This window comes from Phyllostomus discolor, chromosome 12 (assembly GCF_004126475.2).
Source record: "Phyllostomus discolor isolate MPI-MPIP mPhyDis1 chromosome 12, mPhyDis1.pri.v3, whole genome shotgun sequence".
NCBI lineage: Eukaryota > Metazoa > Chordata > Mammalia > Chiroptera > Phyllostomidae > Phyllostomus > Phyllostomus discolor.
In genome coordinates, this window is record NC_040914.2 from 71511173 (window position 1) to 71535402 (window position 24230).

The window sequence follows — 24230 nt, forward strand, 5'->3', positions numbered from 1 at the left end:
AGCCCTGGCCTCCACCATGACAGGCCTTTCTTGGGTTTCCTCATCCATTACAAGATGGTCCTCATTTACTTGCACAGATTCGCTTTAGGTGGTTACCTTTTACAGAAAACAAAGGAGCCATTGCTGCTAATCACATCACAGAGGAGGGATATTTGCAAATGAAAAGGCGAAAGTAGTTGAACCGGTTACACTGGTCCTTGGAAGGTTTAGCATGGATTTTAGGAAGTTGCTTTGCAGTAAATGTCCTCAATTCAGGGTGAGGGAGTTTTAGCAGAAAGCAAGACTCATAGTGGCCTAGGTACATTGCAGGCCTGATTCCCCACAGGAGAACCTATCCATGGGTGTGGGTCCTGTGCATCTCCCAGTGGGAGCTGGGCCCGTACCACACAGAGTGGCCTCCCACAGTGAGGAACTTTCCATAAATGAAGGAGTGAAGAGGTGGGGACTTCTCTATTTTCTGCTGATGCTTTCTCCATACCTCTGTTAAATGATATGGTTGGTTACAGTACCTTATTGAGACTGGCCTAAAATTACCAATCTTAGGATGGTTGGTACAAAGAGACAAAAGAAGTTTTGGGCAAAACCTCATGATTCTTAGGTGACTACCACATAGAAGACAGCCTAAGGTACTGTTGCTTCCCTGCATCTAAACTAGTATTGTCTTTCACTGGCCATGTCATCCTCGATAAATTCCACATAAAACTCAAAGTCTGAACTATGAATCTAGGCATCAAGGTTGTATTGTTTTGAGTAATTGCCATGTACCCTCAGACCTCTGGCTTTTTGACTCTGCTTATACTGTGATCATTCTTAATTTTGACTTTTATATATATCTCCCTGGTCGTGTCTTCAACAAGTTCAATTACAACCTGATCACTAAGGCTTTCTTTTAAAAATTTTTAAAATTTTAAAAATTGTGGTAAAAATACACAGAACATAAAATTTACTGTCTTAACCATTTTTAAATGTACACTTCAGTGGCATTAAGTATATTTACATTGTTGTGCTGCCATCACCACCATCCATCCACAGAAGTCTTTTCGTCTTGTCAAACTGAAACTGTATATACATTGCTCAACATCTTCCCTTCCCCCAGACCCTGGCAACCTCCATTATATGTTGTCTTTCTTTAAATTTGACTATTCTAGGTACCTCATAGAAATAGAGTTAAACAGTATTTATCTTTTTTATCTATTTGGCCTATTTCAATTATTTGTCCTCAAGGTTCATTTGTTTTATAGCAAATACCAGAATTTCCTTCCTTTTAATGGCTGAACAATATTCCATTGTAAGTTTGGTTTGCTTCCACCTTTTGGCTGTTGTGAATAAAGCTGTGAACATGGGTGTATAAGGATCATTTTTGTTGTCCCTTCCCCCAGAAAATCCCTTATACTTAGTTTATCTTTGCTAGCTGGTGAACAGTGATGTGGCAGTGTTTCATTTGTCGTTGTATGCCATTGATGAACAGAGGACCTGTTGAATACTGGGCACTTAATTCAATGGTTGAATTCCTTGATTCATCATGCACTATTTTCCCCAAAGCTGGAGAGATGATGAATCCCCATAGTAGTTTACCCGCAGTGTTCCACTATACTTTGTAGAGAGCTGCAATATTCTCTATCCAACTCTAAACTTTTATAGTTTGGAGATGTGTGATAAATATATTTGCTGAATAAGTGGATGGATGTTTGTTTCTGTCCCTGTTCTTTGGCCATTTTGCTTGCTGCTTGGTTTTCATCTTGCTCCAATATCTGTCTGTCCTGTGCATCTGGTGAATCAACAAGTACTCCTTGGATGCAGGGTCGCTCACTGCACTCTGCAACCAATTTCTGCTTCAAGTCTCTGCTCTGACCTGGAAATTCTGGCTTGTACTTGCAATTAGTCTCTTGGTGAGTCATCCTCATCTACTGAAAAAAATGAACAGGATTATGAGGGGATTAGATGAGATGATGTATGTAAACCATCTAGCAGAGGGCCTGGCTCATGAAAATGTAAAGTAACTATTATTATTAAGCATGGTATTCTTTATTATATACAATTATATTGTATACATATGTTTGTTATGAAACAATCTTTTTTTATCCCTTATACTCTTCTTCAAAAAGTCATTTAAAGCATATGACATTGAAAGTTACTTATATAAAAGAATTATTGAAATAAGAACAAAACATCAACAGTGATGTTTTAGAGATAGGGAAATATCAGAATTCTAGGCAAAGGATAGTTCTGGTACTTAAACATCAGATTTAGCTCAGAGAGAGAGAGAAAGAGAGAAAGAAGCAAGGAATACCTCTATTATTATCTCTTCTATATTTCAGGGAACAGAAGGAAGAAGATAGTCACCTTCATACCTGAGTAATGAGTCATATTTCAGGACCTGATCAATTCTCTCAATGTTTGTTGAAGAAATGGAGGAAGGGCAAGGGAAAAGGGGATTGCAGAGGGAAAGTTAGTGTTTGTTTCATACTTGCTGGAAAGGCAAAGTTAAAATGGAATAAGAGAAGTAACCCCCCTTTTCTGAGTCAGAGTATAACTGTTCTCCTTGCAGTGATCATAGTTCTTAGAAGGCCAAAAATACTTCCCTGGCTGAAATAGTTATGATACTGATAAAAACAATGTATGCGTGAGCAGATAATACTGTGTTGGGCAGAGTATGTTTTCCTATGAAGTGTTTCTTAGGTTTGAAGCTGTATTTGGTATAATCAGATAGAGCAGTTCTTATTACTGAGGATGTGACAATACCTCTCTTCTCCCCATCCAATAAATCACTTGAAGCACTCCTAGGGGCCTTTCCTCACTGCTACGAATTGAATTGTGTCTCCCCAAATTCATATTGCTGGATCCCCAACCCCCAGTGTGACTGTATTTGAAGATCGGGCCAAAAGGAGTTAATTAAGCTTAAAGGAGATCATGAGAGTTTATGTCTTTATAAGAACAGACACCATAATGCATGTCAGCCCCTTCCCTCCCTCCTTTCCCCTCCCTCTCTTTCCCTCTACCATGTGAGGACATGATGAGAAGATGGCCATTTGCAAGCCAAGAAAAGAGGTCTCACCAGAAAATGAATTAGATGACACCTTGATCTTAGACTTCCTAGCCTCTAGGGCTATGAGAAATAAATTTCTGTTGCTCAAGATATCCAGTCTGTGGAATTTTGTTATGACAGCCTGAAGCAGATGAATATAATTACTTGGCACCAAACCCAGTGACTGGGAGAATTACACCATCACTGCTACCAACTCCTATTGGTATCATCTGTGCAATCTCAGTCTTACAAGTTCTGCTTTGATTGTGATCATCCTTGTCTAGCTTCATCTAATCAGAGTGATGTTTTCTCTCCATGATGTGAGGGCCTCAACCAGAAAAGGTTCAGCCCAATATCAGCACAAGGAAGTGAGTGAATGAGGTGGGGCTGGTGGAACCAGGCCCCTCTCCTGTGTGGACATTGCTAGATCTGCCGAGATGGGAGAAAGCTGGGCCCTTAATGCTGCTTACATAGTCTCCTCTATGTATTGTGGCTTCTGGGATGTCAGTTTAGAATCTACTATTAGTTTCTCACACTTTTCTCTAAGAGTTCCTAAGGACAGAGGGGAGAAAATAAGTGCCTCTGGGCATTCTAGGGGTATAGTTAAAGTGTCTTTTATAAACCTGAAATTCTTTGGGAGCCTCATGTTTGATCTTAAAAACAATCTTGGAATTTTGCTTTCCACTCCATAATATTTCTGTGTTAATTTTAATATACCATCCCCCCACCAACCAAGTGTGTGTGTGTGTGTGTGTGTGTGTGTGGTATAGAATATACACTCATTGGATTCACATATCTTGGCATATCTCAAGAGAGCTCTTTGCATCATTGTCAGAAAAGGATTGCTTTCTTGTTGGCTTGGCAGGATAAGGTGACATCAACTTTATAGTTGCCATAAATGCTTGTGGTGTGCCAGGTATTGTGCTATTTGATTAATATTGTGGCCACCTGTAGGGGTGGAAAGGACTCTTACCCAAAGTTTGGTTTGGATGTTAAGACTGATTATACCACATACACCAAGAGGCTATAAAAAAGTTAATTATTTATGTAATGAAGAATTCTGGGGTGAATAGGACAGGTATCTCAAGCTGACCTGAAAATGGCTTGAGAGACCAAGGAAAGAAGACTTGCTTAGGCTTTTTGTTGTGGTAGGAGTGTTAAAGGAGGGAGCACATGGACTTTCTGTCAGTTTGCTCACATGTAAAACAGAAGAGAGGGAGGGAGAGGGAGAGGTGAAGCTTAAAAGCTTTCAGGCATCACAAATAAAAAAAATTGATTCAGTATTTATTAGAGTTTGATCTCAGCTATTTCACTGTATCTTTACTATAGCACAAGGAAGAGGGCTTCACAGGTGATTCCCATTTTACAGATAAAGAATTGAGGCTTAGAAGTGTTAAGTGACTTGTCTAACATCACAAAGTTGGTAGGCTTTCTGAATTCAAATCCAGGCCACTCAGATCTAGGTCTATGCTCTTAGCTACTACATACCCATCAGTTACAGCACTTAACATAACTTGCCTCTCATTTCAGGCTTTTTTCCCCTCATATGTATATGTGTGTTCTTTTCCTACCTAACAGTGAGTTCCAGGAGGCAGGGACCAATTATGTTCTATCTTTGTAATTTTCTTAGCCCCAATTAGAACCTTTGTTGTCTATAGCAGTAGCTCAGTGAAACGTGTTAAATTAAATTGAGTTCGAGTTATGACAGCATCCCTGAAGAAAGTACATCATGATATACCAATGGTCATCTTTTAATGTGTACTAACCATGTGCCAGGCATGTACCAGGGATTTCACATAGCATCTCCAACAAAAGTTGGAGCACCTCCAACAAAAGTTTTACATCTCTATGTAAAATTAATAGACTGATTGTGATATAGAGGGAGAATAGAGTTTAAGAGTAATAAGTATGAAAATTTGCATTTTGGTTACACATCACTTGCTTAGTAAAGCTTGGGATGGACAAGCTGAAGAGCAGTTTCTGTTAAAAAGAAGTTTAAAACATTCTTGACTTGATTACTCACTAAATTAAACCAGCCATGAAACATGGCTGGCTCCTTATAAGTAAACCATTCTCAAGCTGAATTAATGGAAATTCAATGCTTAGAGCAAGTGGAATAATAGTCCATTGAATTCTGTACTGGCTCTTTGGAATATTATATATAGTTTTGGGCATTAGAGTTTTAAGAGAAATATTGATAACCTGAACTATATGCAGAAAGGAACTCAGAGGGTGAAGGCCCTGGGATACATGTCACCTGAGGGCTGGCTAAAGAAACTGGGGCTGCATTTGGCCCAAAAAAGAAGAGACTTGGTGGGATGGGAACATGACCTGCTAACATTTGGAAGGCAATAACTGAAGCCCCACCAGGGCTGGACTTTCTGTTCAATTCACTAATGCATCCATAGCACTCAAAAGATACCTTGTACAGCAGTATAAATTTGATGTTGAATGAAGGGCTGAATCATGTAATGTGTGTTCCAGTTGATTCCTGTGGTTACAAGAAGCAGAGGCTCTTACATTGCATTTACATTGTTCAAGTTAAGTGGACTTTACTGTAAAAATAGAGGACATTGCTATACAATAGTTCTATCGGCAATAATGGGAGTGTTCGTCATCTGCACTGCCCGCTCTGGCAGCCATTAGCCATATATGACTATTGAGCACTTGAGATGTCCTAATGCAACTCTGAATTTCTTATTTTAATTAAATTTACATTTAAATAGATAATGGCTACCATATGGATAGTGTAGATATAGATTTCAAGGACAGGGCCTGAAGGATTTTAGGTTTAGGTGTCTGGATTTTAGATGTCTCTAAGGACAACTCCTCTCAGACTTACATTCTCTGCCTTGCCTTTCTCCATCTCTATTTCTCTCTGTGCCTGTGCTCCATTCCCTTCTCTCTATTGAGAGCTGTGTCTAGAGATAGGGGCAGGGAACTGCAGTATGAACACAGCCGCCTAGGCAGCAGGACTGTGGGTGAGCAGATCCCCTTAGAAAGGATGTAGGGAAATCTGTGGGTGGAGCATGCAATAATTGGAGTAGAGACAGAGCATTTATGGTTCTCCAGGGGGCAGTGGAGTTTACAAGGAGGTAGATTGCAACTCATTCATTCAATTAACCACTATTTTATTGAGCATGTACTATGAGCTAAGCAGAGTGTTAGACTCTGGGGATACCATGGTAAGTGGGACAGATATGACCCCTTTATTACTATATTAGGGTGCTCTGGGGAGACATTGGATAGATGTTTATATGATATATCTATTTATATACAGTCATCCCTCAGTATCCATGGAGGTTTGGTTCATGTCTACATTAGTTATCATCTCTAGATTACTTACAATACCTAATACAATGTAAATGCTATGTAAATAGTTGTTATACAGTATTCTTTAGGGAATAATAATAAGGGAAAAGTCTGTACATATTCAGTACAGATTTAGCCTACCTAAGCCTAACTATATAGTGCATGTCAGCAACAACATAGCATAATTAAAAAAAAATATTTTTAGTGTGTAGTTGGTTGAATATGTGGATGTAGACTCCATGGATATAGAGGGCTGACCATTTCTAAGATGAGAGAGAGAGAGAGAGAGAGATATTGATTGATTACAGGAATTGACTCATGATCTGCCCTCTGTGAGCTGGAGAACCAGGAGAACTGGTGGTCTAATTCAGTTTGAGTCTGAAGGCCTGAAAATCAGGAGGCTGGTGGTTTCATTCCTGAGGAGACTCTGAGAGCCAGAGAACCAGGAGTGCAAATGTCTAATGGTAGGAGAAGATTGATGTCCCAACTCAAGGAGAGAGGAGGAATTCACCCTTTTTCTGCTTTTGGTTCTATTGAAACCTTCAATGAATTGGATTATGCCCACTCACACTGAGAGGGACTGTTTGCTTTACTCAGTTTAGCAATTCAAATGCTAATCTCTTCCAGAAATGTCCTTACAGATACACCCAGAAATTATGTTTTACCATCTACCTGAGCATCTCTTAGTCCAGGCAAGCTGACACATGAAATTAATCATTACTGTGACCTAGCTAATGGATTAGCAAGAAAAGCAGAAGTAGGGGACAACAATAAAGCATGCAGATGCCATGAGAGTGGAGCAGGGGTGTCTACGGAACATACGACTAGAGATTGTAAGTCAGGTTGGAAAGTCCAGGGAAGACTATGGAAGAAATGACACAACAGTTTGGCAGATAATAAGGAAGGAGGGGATGAGTAGGCAAAGGCCTAGAGGGGAGTGAAGTTGTCAGTAAAGAAACTTTAATTCTGTTTCATTAAGCATTGACAAAATTTATTTAATGATTGAACTATCTTCTTTCCACTCAGTCTTCTCTTAGCATCAGGCAGAACCTGTGTTCCATAGAACACACATTGAAAAACCATGACATTTCAGTTGTGTTCAGTAGAAAGAGACTATGCTTGAGACAGATTTTGCACAATCACATTTGTTCTAGACCTGAAAATAAATATGGGTCTTTCTGCTTGATTTCCACTTGGAAATATATCCCTTTAGGATTCACAAACATCCCCAGTGACTTTACTTTTTTGCTATTGTTTGTCCAGTGCCCATAGATACAGGTATTTAGATCCCCTTTCCAAGCGTCCAGGTATCTGGAAATTCCCTGCTCCTCCAAGTCTTTCAAGGCCTTGTCTACAAAAGCACTTTCTCTTCAGGGAGCTGGGAGGATATTGACTGTCCTGGCCATCCCCACATCTTTTCATATGGGTGCATCTTGTCTACCCAACCAATCTTTGGATCATTGACCAGATAGTGATTGTGAACAAACAACATAACTTCTCTGTGCCTCAGTTTTCTCATCTGTAAAAGAGAAATTATATTACCTACTGCATAGGGTCCTAGAGGCTTAAGTGATATAAATGATATGTCATTTGCTAAATGTTCACTGGTCATTTAGAACACTGCTGCCACATGATAAGTGTGTATTACCTTTTTAGAAGATGGAAATTCTAGTTGTTCTGAATTTAATGGAAAGTTTCCTCCTGCAATTACTTTGTGTTGTTTATACAGGCTATGAATCTCTCGCAGGACACTATGTTTCTTTAAGTTATAATTATTTGCTGATTTTTGAGTTGTGATTCATCCCATCCCTCCCTCTCTTCCCACCTCCCTCCCTCCCTTCCTTCCTTCCTCCCCTTCCTCCTTCTTTCCTGCCTCTCTTTGTAACAGTTTTATTGATCTATAAGTCACACACTATACAGTTCATTCATTTGGAGTGTACAGTTCTGGGGTTTTTAATATATTCATAGGGTTATGCATCCATCACCACAATTTTAGAGCATTTCTATCACTCCAAAAAGAAGCCCTATATTGTTTAATAGTCTTTCCCCATGTTATGAACTGAATGTTTGTGTGTTTCCAAATTCATTCTGTGAAATCGCAACCCTCAATATGATTATATATGAAGGAGAGGTCTTTGGGAAGTTACTAGGTTTAGGTGAGGTTATGAGAGTGGAACCCCAATAATAGAAGTAGTGTCATTATTAGGAGAGAAAGAGACTGAAACTTGGGCTCTCTCTCTATCTCTTTGTTTGCATGAGCCAGTGAAGGCCAAGTACAGACATAATCACGAAAAGGGCGCTTACTAAGAACTAGACTATGCCAGCACCCTGATCTCAGACTTCCAGCCTCCAGAACTGTGAGAAATAAATGTCTGTTTTTTTAAGCTACCCAGTCTATGGCATTTTTGGTGTAGCGATCCTAACTGACTGACACCCCATTTCCTCTTACCCACCTCTCACCCTCAGTGCATGGCATCCATTAATCTACTTTCTGACTCTGGGTTTGCCTATTTTGGACATTTAACATAAATGGAATCTTATAATATGTGGACTTTGTAACTAGCTTCTTTCACTTAGCATGATGTTTTCAAATGTCATCCATGTTGTAGCATGTATCAGTACTTTAGTTTTCTTTATTGCTGATAATATTCTATTTATTGATTTACTACATGTTTTTTATCCATTCATCAGTTGATGGACATTTGGGCTACTTGTACCTTTTGCCTATTGTAAATAATGCTACTGTGAATATTTGTGTATTGTATTTTTTTGAACATCTGTTTCCAGTTCTTTTGGGTAGAATTGCTGGATCATATGGTAACTACATTGTTTAACATTTTGAGGAATTTCCAAGCTGTTTTCTACAGCAACTGCATCATTTTTTGCATTTATCATTCTTGTATTTATTAATTTAATACTTCATCCAGGGTTATGGTGTATGCTCCTATAATGGTGTACAATGAAACAAAAAGAAAAATTATTTAAATGTCATAGTTGGTCCACTGTTTCATTCAATAAAGGTGGTCCCACAGGCAATAGATGCACTCAGCCTGGAACAGTGAATGCAGGCTTGAAACCCATGGAAATTATTTATGAGTAATTTTAAGGGCTTGTCACCCTTTAACAAAGAAGAAAGATATGTGATTCAGGTGAGCAGCTAAGTGGGTGATGATGGCTTTGTCAACAAAGGAATGAGGAATTAATTAAGGGTCAAGAGAAGCTTTGAGCAAGGGGGCATGAGAGGAACTGATAGGTTTTTCTCAGAAGACATTTGTGAGAGATTTAAGAATTTTAAAGAGCAAGCTTGACTCTTTATTGTCTTTACCATGCTGACAGCTCTGTGCCCCTTCAAGAAAATGCTAGAACCTGGCAGAAGTTCATAGAAGATAAAATCCTCACCTTCCAGGGACCTAGTGTGGAAGGCAACAAAGTCACATAGCCATTGCAAAACCCCGTGAAAAAGGAAAAGGCAGGAGAGAGCAGCTGAAGGGGAGGTTCAGGTGTATTATTTTCTGAGGGCTGTCATAACCAATAACCAAAAACTGGGGTACTTAAAGCCACAGAAATTTATTGTCTCACAGTTATGGAGGCTGGAAGTCTGAAATCAAGGTCACACTCCCTTTGAGGCATCCAGTGGAGGATCCTTCCTGTCTCTTCCAGCTTCTGGTGCCTCTAGGCATTCCTTGGCTTGTGGCTACATCACTTCAGTCTCTGCCTCTCTACACATGGACCCTTTCTCCCTCCTCCCTGAATCTCTCCTCCGTGTGTCTCTTATAAGGGCACTTGTATTGCAGTTAGGGCCCACCCTGCTAATCCAGGGTGATGTCATCTGGAGATCTTTAACATAATTACATCTGCAAGACCCTTTTTCCAAATAAGGTGACAGTCACATATTCAGGGTGTTAGTATGTGAACATATCTTTTGGGGGATACCATTCAACTTTCTATATCAGTGAAGGATCCCTGAATGCAGTAAAACAGTTGAGCTGAATCTTGAAAGAGTTTGGTAGGTGTAAGGGCAGAGAAAGTGTTCCAGAAACAGGGGAAGAGTAGTCTGCATGTGTAATGGGGTCCTGTTGGAAAAGACTCTATAGTCATTTGTGGGTACTGTGATACTTTTTAGTGTAATGTAGTATATTGTAGTGTAGTGTGTGTGTGTAGTACAGGGTGAAGTGAGGAGAAGGGAGCAGTTTGGGGCTAGATATGTAGGCAAGGTCCAGATCTCAGAGGGTCTGGAATGACAAGATAAGCAGAGACTGGAAAGACTACTAAAGAATTTTCAATGGGATGGTAATGAGAGCTTATTGGCATTTTAGAAAGACAACTCTGGGTGCTCTGTAGAGGGAGGGACGCAGCAAGGCTGGTGGTAGAGATACCAGTTAGCAAAACCTCTGGTCAGTACATGTGCATTGACTTAAGCCCACCTTCTCCTTACTTTTATTTTTGTACATTAGGTCATGATTTTCGATGGGCTGTTGGATGTAATTTAGCATGCTAAGCCAATCTATTTACTTTTAATGCTCATCACTAATAGGAAACAAGATGCTGGCCTCACAAGGGAAGCTGGCCCTGCTCAGTTGACAAAGTCCCTTGCACTGATGATGAAAGATTATAAATGGATTGAGCAGGTTGATGCTGTCAGTTTCAATTTGTTGAGCCACCAAATCATGTTGTCAACAATTAGCATCTATAAAATATGAACACACATACATCACCCTTTCAGTAAAAGACTGAGGAACTCTGGCAGTTGTTCTGGATTTGACCCAAACTTCTCCCTTATCATTGCTTTGTAGTTGCTGCTGCAATTGAAGTTTGAATGATTTAAAAATATTTATTGAGCCCCTTCTAGATTTCAAGCACTGTGTAAGATGCTCAGCAATAGCATGGAACCAAATAAACTGCCTGTGTTCTTGGAGAGCCCATAGTCTAGAGAGGAACAGACAAACAGACAATAAGGCATTGGAGGCGGGAGGTGGGGGGAGTGTGGTAAATTCTATGCTGGTGAAAGTGGGAGTGCTATGTATCACCTGAATGTCCCATAATGGTTAGAAAGGGGAGGGTTACAAAGACCCTCTCTGTTTCAGCTCTACACTGCAGTGCCTGACTGACTTGAGGTTGTCTCATTCAATGGTGGGGATGCACCCATTTTTAGTGATGGCCATGGGTACAGAGCTCCCTTTTGAGTGATTACATAGGTATCCTTTGTATACTTCACCTCCTCATTCTCTCCTTACTGTCCATTCTCTCCAATGGGATTAGCCACCCTCCCCCCCAAATCTGAGGGGTCTCTTAATGAGTGGAAGTGTGTTTCCAAAGGTCTGTTGCTTCATTTTGTTCATTCAGCAGAAGCATTCTGGCTGCTGACTGTTCTGTATCAGCTCATGGGGTTACTTCAGATACAAATTAAATGAGGAGGACAGGAGGAGAAAACACTGAAACTGAGCTTTGAAGTCATTCTGGGTGGGGATAGGTGGTGCTCACTCTGACCTGATTCCTAGTCTGGTATCAGAATGTCAGGGTTCAGACCCTAGCCCCAACCTGTGCTAGCATGAGACCTTGATTAAAGGCCCTCCCTCACATGGCTAATCCCCAGTTTCCTCATCTATGAGATGGGATATGAATAGCTCCGCCTGCCTGGTGATGTTGTGGAGGTTCGGCCATCTGCCTGTAATACTCTGGGCATAGTGCCCAGCACAGAGTAAGCTCTCAATCAATACCAGCTGCTATTGCCATTAGCCAATCCCTGTGATATAAGGGCCTTCCCTGACACCGTTTGCTTTGAAAAGGCACCCAGGACCATATATTAAAAAGACTAAAATGAAGGACTTGGTTAACCATTTCTCTAAGATGTAAACTTGCCTTATAGCAAGAAGAGGGAAAAAGATGAGCCAGTCCCACATCCAAAGCCCTGTTAAAGGTTCTTTATTCTTTCCTGGCTCCAGGGCTGGGTTTTCTTCCTGTTATTACAAAACATGGCCTGGAATATCTGTCTCTAGCTGAGGGGTCCAGGGCCCATGGAAGCTGTAAAAACTGGGATTATAATATAAATATGAAATGACAGGCAGCTTTATGCACTATTATTAAACTTCACAGCTAGAATTTCTAAAAGCAAATTATCATGTAAAAATATTCTTGTTATGTTAAACTGGAAATGAAAATGACTTATTTATTTGCTTAGATCAAATCATTGGGAGCAAAGTTATCCTGTATTTTTTTCCCTGCCAAATGCTTTGATGCATTCCTTTAACCAAATGGCTTAAATATGAATATTATCTAAAATGCATCAGCCTCATAAGGATTGTATCCCTTCAAATGAGTCAAAGAGGAGTTAGAGGCTTAAATAGTTTTAGCAATCAACCAAGAAAATAATTTGCTCATAGTATAGATAACCTATAGGTGACTGATAAATGGCCTTATTTATGGGAATTTAGGCACCCTCTTTTTGTGTTATAATCTTCAGGAGCATGTGTGGGTGTTACCAGGGCCTGGTACTCACCTTGATAGCCACCAGATGTCACTGTTGAGTCACAGAAGCACAGCCCGGGGGGCTGAGAATCCTTCTAGAGAAGGACTTTTAGGAAAACTTTACCTGGCCAAACAGCTCATTCTTTATTTTAAATATCTGTCGAGCTCAGGAGCCCAGGGCAAGCTTAATTGAAGTCAGGAGGGTAATTTAGAGTATGGAAGAAAATTAGGGCAGTGAAAAAAAAATGCAGTATTTGCTCTTTCCACATTCTGGAGATTCTCCTTGTCATTCAGTTGCTTCTTCACACATGCTCTTCCCTCATTCACAACCCAGAACTAGGCAGTAAATGCACTGAATTGGTTAGACTTGCAGTGTTGCAGAATATCAGAGCAGGAAGGGCTTGTAAGGGTCATCTAGCACAATGTCCCAACTCAAGTGCAGGGGTAGCAAGAGTGAAATAAACTGCTTAAGGTCACACTAAGCTCTAGGTGGAGAATCTCTCACAAGGCTATTAAATCAAGGTAGAGGACCGTGGTTCTTAAGGTGTGGTCTCTGAACCAACAGCATTACTATCACCTGGGGACTTGTCAGAAAAACAAATTCTTGGTGTCGATTCCAGACGTATTGACTAAGAAAAGCTGGGCTGGGGCTCAGCAATTTTTTTTTAAAACAAGCCTTCCAGAGGATTCCAACTTGAGTGAAGTATAAGATCTACTGTTAGTGGGGGTAGGAGGGTTTTAGTTCCTATTTCCTTGTGCTATCAGCATCTCTCCACGCTCTGGGCTCTGATGAGTGCAGTCAACTCTCAGCTTCTCATTCTACACATTCCCTAGGAAGAGTGTCTTCCATGTAGACACTCTTGAGTATAAAGACATCTGTCCTCCATGCTTCCCATTTTCCTGGGCCCCAATTTCCAGCCCTCGGGTACTGTTCACTTAGGGTCTTCCTAATGGTTCCATTTTAGCCAGGGACAGCTGGAGCCTCAGTTACCCCTTTCTTCTCTCTACTCCCTTATCTTCATTAAATGTGTTTCCCTGTGTCTCTCACTTATCTTTGTCCATTACAAGTGAGAGAATTTGGTGTTATTGGGCATCTCTTACATGCCAGGTCCTTCTACATGTTCTTGGAGTTCTCACAACAAACCCTGGGGAAGAGAATTTGACCATCACCATATTTTTTATAGGTGAGAAATGCTCAAGGTCACACTAGTAAGGAAGTGAGTATACAGAGATTTCAAGGCTTTGCTTTAAGTTAATGGGGCCTTATTTCCCCCCCAGGCTCTCCTTGCGTTTTAAATGTGCCTTTAAGCCCCGAGAGGGAGCCAGGTAAGAATTCCAGATTCTTCTTTCTGAATCTAAGGACAGGATTTCAAGGGGCTAGGAGATAAAAGAATGGACCTCCTATGATTTCCCACAGGTATCCTCCCCAAAGACAGCCCATCTTCTGTGCTTAGAAAGTAGTTAAATCCTGGTTGGGTCTTCCATGGAAAGAAATATTCTTTCTTCATGGAATCATTTTCCAGATATGCTCAGGACTGCTTGCTCTTCTTTACCATGTGTTCTTTTAGGGCTCAACCTCAAGTTAGATTAATCAAAGATTTCCTCTGCCAGATGAGGTTAGACTATCTTCTTTGCATTTTCTAGTGTTGTCCTGTTTACTTTCATTGTTATATAGGGAAAAATGCCAATTTCTATCATTTTGCTACCATAATTCTTAGGAGAGCCTGATCCCAACAGTGACTTGGTGACCGCTAGGGAAATACAACTTAATCATTTTCTTGTCTTTTCAAGGTCAACTTTTTATTTTCTTACAGCAAGTGATACAGAGGGCTTGCGATGAAGTCACAAAAATAAAGGTAAGCACACGCTAATGACTCCGAGGAGCTTCTGTCATTAGTTTTTCCTCTCTGGTAGACACATATTTAGAGTTTTAGAACATTAATGTTGTTTTAAACTTCATCTCATTTTTAAGGCTTTCCTTCCTCTTTTCAGGCTATTTCTTTGTGATATAAGACTTAATTCTGCTTTTTCATATTTGAGCAAGATTTAGGCACCCACTCAGTTTAGCTTATCAGTATAGTATATTCTCCTGGAAGAACTGAGTGTACCTAAGAACATTGCTCTCCTTGCCTTTTTCTCCTTAGTTATTCTTCAGTTGTAGGTTTTCCTTGGGTTAAAAATCTCCTCTTTGTCTTTATTGGATTATATAAATTTGAGTGAATAACTTCACCTGAGTCTCATTGGAATTGAGTCGGGCACAGGAATGCAGATTCAGATTGCTGAGCCATTAGGACCTGGTGATGCCTCAGAGTCACTGCTGGATGCTGGACATTGTTGTGGGTGATACAAAGAAAGTGAGCTCAGATCTTCCCCAGGAAGCTAACATCTGAGGGACTGAGGACAATTTTTGGGGGGTGCATCGGAAGTGATGGTAACCAAATGCAGAGGAATGCGCCCTCCCTCAGGGTGACACTCTTTCTAGGCCTTGCCTTTTTGTTCCTCTCTACTTCTCTGGAATGGGTTTCATTAAATCTCCATTCCCCTTCCCTATCTCTTTCTATCCATCACTCTCCCCAACAGTTGATTGGACTTGGGGGCCCAATGGACAGAGAATGCTTAGATTAGGACAGAGAATGGTTAGATTTGTGACATCTTGCATTTTGTGTTGTGGTCAGTAATAGTGCTTGCTTCTGATTGTCTTCAAGTGGGCTCATGAAAAAAGCCAACCTGAAAACCTATAAAGAATACCCATTTATTCCAAGACTGTGAGCTAAAAACATACTATGTTCGGTCTTGCTGTTTTTCTCATCAGCCTGTGAATTTGAATGGAGGTAGGCAACTTAGTGCATTTGTCTATTTTCTGTTCTGAGCATAGTGGTAAGTACTTAATAAATATTGATTGATGGCTGATGAATGAAAATACCTAAAATTCTGGGGTTGGCTCATGTGATCTTGGGCAAGTCACTCAATTCTCTGAATTCATTTTGTAGGCAGTCGATAATTATCTCTGAGTTTTAGGTTGGACTTTGTAGGAGGAGCCCCTGACTTGTGGATTCAGGGTCCTGTGACTTATTAAGGAAGTGCTCCCTCCTGGGGGGTGAGTGGGAAGAAGGAGGGGAAGGGAAGGAAGTGGAGCAAGGGAGTGATTATAGGCAAAGTCCTGCCGAAGGAATCTCTAGCCTGATCCTGCAGAGGAACTCTGGAGTGTGGAGTGAACCTTCTAGGGGTCCCTATCTGAGGCAAGAGGGCCGGGCGTTTCACACCCCTGCACCTTAGTCACTAGCTAAGGCCTGGGATGGGAAAGGGGAATGTAAATTTCCTGACACTTCCAGCTTTCTACTGTTTGGACAAAGTGATCAGCAATGGCCTGAGTGAAGTCCTCCAAAACAGAGCTGCAGAATCTGTGTAACAGTAGAAGGGTGGGGCACTGATATTATGACTAACTTCTACCTCATCTACATTTCTGATGCATTGGTATCAGATGAGAAAATATGTGGCAATAATTGAAAACTGTAATGGTCCTTTCCAAAATAAATGATAATTTTTATATTCCATAAATTGTTTAAAAAAGAAAGTCTCGTGCATCTAGAAAGACCCAGGAAAATAATGTTCACATTAATCGTACATTCTGGTTCATAAAGAGTCGCCCTTAGATAAAATTTCACATCTTTTGAGAACTGGTAATCCAATACCAATTTTCAAAGAATTGCAATTTAAATTAATGCTACAACTACAGGCAAGACAATTTAATCTCTGTTTGATGCTTCAGAAGGCATTTCCCAATCTTGTAAGGCCTCAGGGTCATGATTATCATTGCTCAGTAGACAAGCTCAACTGCAGTTAACAGACTGGGTTAGAAAATGCATTTCCTCTTCGCTTTGTTATAGGAGAGGTGTTAGCTATTGCTGTATTTACAAATGGCTAAACATTGGAGCTCTGTCAATTTTGGGGACCCAAAGCTTTGATTTTCCTTTAGTTATTTGCCTGAGACAGGCCAAGACAGGGACTCTTACCCAACTTAATTTCATAATCTCATCTATACAGACACAAACTCTGTGGCATGGGCGAATAAAATTTTGCTTAGCAGTTTCTAACTGTGTCCCAAATAAAAGTCTGGAGGTAGTTGTGCCTTAACACACACATTGTCTCCTGTATCACATAAGTACTACGTTTGAATTGTCATTCTAGTTGTTATTTTACATCATGTAGGGAACAATAGGCTACCCCTGGACTAGGGTGGCCAAGGTGAAGTTTATCTTAACAAACTCTTCCATGCACTTATCCATTGCTAACTTTGGCCAAAGTTGTTCAAAACACCCTTCCCAGCCTATACCATTCATTTTGAAATCATGTTATTGATGTATTTTTGAGATCCTTCCACATCTCCTATATTGCCATAGATATAGATGAGGATCTAAGAAAACCTTAAGACCCCAAAGGCTGTGGAAAATATAAAGATAAGAAACTACTTAGGAATGTGAGTCAGAGAAGGGACAAGAAGAGGAGAGACCAACCCTTAGGCTCATTTATGTTTCATGAAGACCAGGGACATTCCTGCAGAACATTCTAAGATTTCTTAAGCTTTTGTAATTGCCTCATGTTTGTTGCTTTCATTTTTTTCTTCTCTTCTCTTTTCCTAGTCATGAGTGGTTGGCCATAAAACCAATACCTTTATTGAATTCTCCCTGAGATGTTTGTCATATACTCTCTGTAGACCAGGCACTATGCTGAGGTTGTGATGATAATTCAAATGGGGCCCTGTCTTCAACCCTAAAGTCAGAGTTTAGTGGGAAATAGATATATCAATAATAAGCTTGCCTATCAAGAGCCATGAGAACACAGATCAGGGGTACAGAATGGAATGGAGTGAGAGATTACTCTTAAACAGCAACTCTAGTGAGTGGCAGAGCAGAGAACAACAGGGAAGAAGAGTAGAACCAGCTGACTCTGAAAGGCATCTGGATATGTCCCACAGACAGAAACAGACTTGGCTGTTGCCTGGGAGAGAACAAATGTGTTTTCTTATTGAAAGCTTTGGTGGGATAGTGCAACTTGAGGCAGTGCCATTTGAGTAAGAGATTGAATATACAAATGGACAATGATAATAGACAGACCACATATAAAAAGAGAACCAACCCTACCTACAACTTCTGTAGCTACTGGCCACAGACAGCCAGCACTTAACCAATGACTGCCAGTTTCCCTAATTTTGACCGTGTTTCCAACTGATGACCAAACAGAAAAAGTCAAATCTGCTGCCCTAACAGATTGCATAGGACACCCTACTTCATTAGCTCATCCACAACTTCCCAGGCCAACAGCCTCCAATAAGAGCACAGATGAAGTCTTTCTGTTTTTCACTAAGCTTTTCCACTCCCCTGCCTTCCTTTGAGCCTCTCCAAATATGTGTGATGATGGTTATAGCATGCCCTGTTTGGTTCTTATCTAAGTGGTCTTCATTTATTTCCACAGTTATTGATAAAGGGTATATCGAAGTATGAACACAAGTGCTGAAACTCACTAACCACTCAATAAATATTCTTTCCAATGGAGCACCCCCTACATTCCCAGCCACATACTTGGAGCATGCCCTTCTTTTTTCCAAGTTGCCAAACACCCTGGTTGAAGGTGGAATGAACCTTTATAAAATCTGTTACACTCATTGCTAGGGAAGGACATCTGCAGCCCTGAGGAGTCCTGGGAGTTTGATGGGCTAGCAGCTGAGCTGCAGTGGTGGAGGCAGGACCACACTCCAGTCCTGCTCAAAGACACTTTCCAAAGCTGCGAAGAGAAGACCAAGGAGGGGGAGAAGATGCCTTTCAAAGGTGGAAATCAAGTTCCAAGTCAACGGTGTTTTCACCCCCTCCAAGTGTGCTTTGTCAGAATAAAGTCTCTGATAAGCTGTGTAAAAAATCACACCTCTGTAAATCAAGTCCTACTCACCTCGTGATTTACACTTTCATTTAAGTGCTGATTTATCATCATTTCTTCCCCTGGCAACCATTCTTACGACTTGCCTCTTAAGGAGTTCTAGCCTCCCTGGCAGATAATTAATGAGCTCTTAATACAGCTTATGGGCACCAGAGGGAACACACTATTTAAAGATGCCTTTCAGGAGATTTAATTTTTTTTTTGTAAAGTGAAGAATCCCTTTGTCAAGCAAAAAATAATCATGAACATTTGGCAAATGCCCTTTTGGACTTGTAGATTGTTGAAAGGCGGATCAAGAAGTTTGCTTCAATCGTGACATGTCAGTCTAGAGGTGGGTACCCAGCAGTCCCTGAAAGTATTCAGGGTGGAAAGAGGATCTTATTAAAACTTTTTATTAATAATCAATACTCTTTCATTTGCTCACTTGCTCAACAAGTGCTTATTGAACACTTGTTGTGTTCTAGGCCCATTGCTAGGCTCTGGGGATATAATGGTGAGCAAGACACATTGTGCTTGTGGTACTGCTTACAGCTTGTTGGGGGAGACAGATAATGAGCCTATAATTATACAGGTAATTAGTTCGCTATGTTTTTGATAAATGCTACCAAGGGACCAAGGAGGGAGGCTAATGAAGCCTGAGGTAGTTTTGGGGAAGGAGAATGGCCAGGGAATTGATAGTTAAGCTGAGCTCCAAAGGGTGAGTTAAAATTAACCAGAAAAAGGGCACTCCAGTCCATAAAAGAATGTCCAAAGGCCTTAATAGTCCAGTCTTTTTGAGGGACTGGGAGAAGGATTCTGGGTAGAGCAGAGTGGTGAAGGCAGAGAATGGGAGAAGATAAGCCCATGAGATAAATGTGGGCACAATGGCATTAGTTCTTAAGGAGTTAAGTATTTTGAATTGTATCCTTAGAGCAATGAATAAATTATTGATGGTTTCAGGTAGGAAAGTGACATGCTCAGATGTACCTTTTAGAGAGATGTACCTTGTCTGTGCTGTGAAGAATGAATTGGAGGAGGTAAGGAAGGGATCAGGAGGATCTGTTAGGAGTCCATAGCATTTGTCCAGGATAAAAGAAGTGGTGATCTCTGATGTTTTTTTTTTTTTTTAATTTAAATCAAGCACAGCCTGCTGGAGAACTGAGTAGTTCAACTCAGTCCATTTCATAGAAAAGAGAGATCCAACAGTCTAAGGACTCATAGAAGACTGGCTCCTCCCAGGAAAAGGAGCCCACTCCTGAGTGCTGCATCTTCAGTCCACCTCTGGGCTTTACAAAACCCAGGACAGTCCTGGCGTCTTCAAGGGAGCACAGGTGCAAGCACCACCTGACAGCCTGCTCTGAAGTTTCGTAGCAGGCTTTGGAGAGAGGGCTTTTCTCAAGAGTTCGGACTTGGAATTGGGATCAGGAATCGTGGTCTCTGTAAATGGGTTTGAGAAGAAGAATCTTCCAGATGCAACCCCTGGTCTTTAAGGGAGTATCTCAGTGAAGGGGCCCCCAAAGCTGGTCCATGGCCCCTCTATTAGACACCAGCTAGGAGTTCTCAACAGTCCATGGGCAATGAGTTCTTAGGGGAGAAGATTCCTTAAAAGGCAGGTACTTGGGCTCTATTTATACAAATTCTATATCAATCTGTCTGGTTTTGCCCCAGAGTCTGCATTTTGTAATAGGCTATACACACTTCCTGTGTCTGGTTTCTAATGAGGATAGTTTTTAAATCATTTTAAAACTCTGGGAACTCTTATTCTGGCAACCTTAGGTCTTCAGCTCCACAAAACATGATCTCCCATTCTAGGCAGTCATTAACACTTAGGAGGTTAGAGACTGGGTGGGATTCTTCAATTAGGGGATGACTTGGTGACCAAGACTGAATCTTTCACTTTCCCAAGTTGCCTAATTTTGAGAATCATCCAGAGGGGTTATAAACATGCCCATTATTTTACAGAGATTCTGATTCAGTGTGGCCAGACTATCAGAGAGCCTGTGGCCTTAGCATGTGCCACAAGTGATCCTTATGATTGGGGACCTCGGTCCTGGAAGCTTCATGGGTAGTCTGGCCGTCCAGGCTCTCTGAGAGGTTTGGGTTTTCTCAGTGCGGGGATGGTGGTCTCAGGGGGCCTTGGGCATCCTCAGGTTACTTGGTTCTAAGAGTTCTGCTGGATCCTAGGTGGAGTCTGACATGTCTCTTGGCTTTGCAGCAAACCCAGGGAAATTCCTGTGGAGGCAGCTGTGTGAGGCTCAGGATATCCAGCTGACAGGTATCACCCACTGCTGAGAGCCATCCTAACACTAGCTTCAGCACACCTGAATAGTTTTAAGGTTTTAAGTTCAGAGGACTGTGTCAATTCAGCATCTGGTGGAACCATCTGAACCAGGGGCAGCTACTCTGATGGGCTTCTTAGGGATAAGGGAGAAAGCTCCTTCCTACATTTGAGTTCCTAGGAAGCAAAGGTGAGGGATTCTTTGAATCACATCTGCTCTAGATGTGTATCTGATTTTGCTCAGTGGTTTTACCTTCAATGGTTAAGGAGAGCCCTCAAAGCTGTGTAGGGAAAGTTTGGAGAACTAGGAAGTTCCTGGAGTTCAAGTGAGTTGGAGTTTGTTTATGAAGCTTAAATTAAGCTCTAAGGTAGTGACTGCACTTTAAAAAAACAGTAAAATGAGTTTTTTTAAAAATTCCAGGCTAACTGAGTTAGAATCTCTGTTGGGGTATGGAGAATGGGGAGGTGACATATTTTTGAAACTTCTCCTGGTGACTGTAATGCACAGATTATGCATTAGCACAGGCTATGAGGGTCTATGAGCTTGGGGTGATTGAGGTCATCTTGGGTGTTGGGGACTTCAAAAAATGCAGGTTGCAGTATTTGGGAACTCATGGATGGGGAAAGAAGCTTAAGTAGGGTCAGGCTGGAGTCTGATGGTTTTGCCAAAGGTCAGAAATGACACTTCTCATGCAGTCTGCCCACTGTGCCAAGCACACAGCTGCAGAACCATCATCATACCTGCTTTTTAGAGGAGAAAACTGTGGTGCTGCATTGGCATGGATGTCTGGCAGGCTTCTTGTGTGCAAGGACTTTGTTTAAGGCAGCCTCTGCATTTAGCTCTTCTCATCAACTTCTTCCAGCCTGTAATTTGGCTGCCTAATAAGATCCATTAAGCAATTTGGGCTCCAGCCCTTTGTGTGGAATCTGGAGTCTACAGGAGTCCTGGGGCTGAAAAGTTGTAGCTCCCAATGCTGCTGGGTTTCTTGGCAGCCCAATCTGGGAAGGGCATCCTTAGCAGCCCAAGGGTCCTATCTATAAGTAAGGTAGAGAACTACTGAGTGACTCTAGGAGGAAGTGAAGTGACAGATGCCTACTGGTCTAAGAAGTGTCCTGTGAGATCCAGAGACACATGAAAAGATGCTCAGTACCACTAGCTATCAGAGAGATGAAAATTAAAACTACAATGAGATACCACTTCACACTGGTCAGAATGGCCATCATAAACAAAGCAACAAACAACAAGTGTTGGAGAGGTTGGGGAGAAAAGGGATCCCTAGTGCACTGTTGGTGAGATTGCAGACTGGTACAACCCCTATGGAAAACAGTATGGAATTTTCTCAGAAAACTAAAAATGGATCTGCCTTTTGACCCAAGCAATTCCATTGCTGGGATTATATCCTAAGAACCCTGAAACACCAATCCAAAAGAACCTATGCACCCCAAGGTTCATAGCAGCACAATTTACAATAGCCAAGTGCCAGAAGCAATCTAGGTGCCCATCAGTAAATGCGTGGATCAAAAAACTATGGTACATTTACACAATGGAATTCTATGTAGCAGAAAGAAAGAAGGAGCTCCTACCCTTTGGAACAGCATGGATGGAACTGGAAAGCATTATGCTAAGCGAAATAAGCGAGGTGGTGAAAGACAAATCCCATATGATCTCACCTTTAACAGGAATCTAATCAAGAAAACAAACAAGCAAAATATAACCAAAGACACTGAAATTGAGAACAGGCTGACAGTGACCAGAGAGGAGAGGGGAGGGAATTTCAGGGGAAAGGGGAAAGGTTTTAAGGAACTAGTATAAAGGACACATGGACAATAATAAGTGGGGGGGGGCAGAGATGGGTGGGAGGGGGGAGGGATGGGTGCGAGGGCTGGGATGGGAGTAAAGGGCAGAAAACTGTACTTGAATAACAATTAAAATAAAAAAAATGAAAAAGAATAAGAAAAAAGTGCCATACCAAAAAAATAAATAAATAAAAGTGTACTCTGAGTTTAGGGTGTACATGTGTCTGGGGATAATGTGAGGGCTGGCAGAGGCAAGGCATTGTTGAGGGGTGTAGAGGGAAGTAGAGGGGCAGAGGACATTTATGGACAGCATTTGAGGTGCTGTGGGAAGTGAGCCCCTCTTTGCTTTTGTGATTAATCAGCTGATCTTTGTGATTGCTGCAACAGTGGGAAGGGATGTTGGCAGGTGGTTTAGGACTCTGCTTTGCTGCTAGACTGATTGAACTTTGGGTTCTGACCTAGGTATCACCTGAACAGAGGTTTACAACTAGGTTGGAGATTAAAAAATCTCAAATCAATTCTCCTTCCATATCTGGTGACTTTCTTGGGCTCTGGAGTTAGAATAGTTCAACAAAGTATTTTTATTTATCCAACAAATACTTGTTGAGCACCTATGTACTGTGTGCCTAACACTGTTGTTTGTTCTAGAGATTCATCAGTGAACAATAGACAAGAATCTGCTCTCATGGGAAACTGTTACTAATCATAAACTGATCAAGAAACAAGTGTAGGTGCTGCATTGATATGGAACCAGGCAATAGGTATAGTATGCACAGGGCAGGAGCATTGGAATCCTGAAGATGAGAAGATAGCCCTAGGAAGATCTGGGGAAAACATGTCTCAGGTGGAGGGAGCAGTTGTTCTGAAGGTCCTAACGCAGGAACAGGATTGGAGGGTTTGGGGAATGGAAAGAGTGCAGGTGTGGTTGAGGTGGATGGAACTAGGGGAACAACAATGCAGAGTACAGTGGGAAGGAAAGACGAGATTATATGGGGCTTTATGGGTCCTTTAAAGGGTTTGTATTTTACTTGCTTGTAATATGATGCTGCTGAACAGTTTTACTAGTAAAATGACATGATCTGATTTACATGTTTAAAGCACTATTTTAACTAGTAATTAGTTTTCTAGGGTTGCCATAACACAAACATTTAAGCCACACACCGACTAGAGGAGAGAGGGTGATTAAAACAACAGAAAATTACTCTTTCACAGTTATGCAGGTTAGAAGTCCAAAATCAAAGTGTCCACAAGTTTTGTTTCTTCTGGAGGCTTTGAGGGAGAAATTGTTCCATTCCTCTGTAGTTTCTGGTGGTTGCTGAAATCCTTGGCGTTCCTTGGCTTGTAGCTGCATCACTCCAATCTCTGCTTCCATCTTCATATGGACTTCCCTTCTGGGTATCTTCTCCCATTCTCTTCTCTTAAAAGTACACTTGTCATTGAATT

At 41.2% G+C, this 24230-nt stretch overlaps 1 long non-coding RNA gene across 1 annotated transcript in view; it reads left to right on the forward strand.

The window, feature by feature from the left end:
- The window catches only part of LOC118497561, a 96453-nt gene extending 72909 nt beyond the window's left edge, over nucleotides 1-23544 (forward strand). The window contains exon 3 of the long non-coding RNA XR_004900086.1: nucleotides 23436-23544. This is a non-coding gene — a long non-coding RNA (uncharacterized LOC118497561). The remainder of the gene's footprint in view (nucleotides 1-23435) is intronic.
- The last annotated feature ends 686 nt before the right edge of the window (nucleotides 23545-24230 follow it).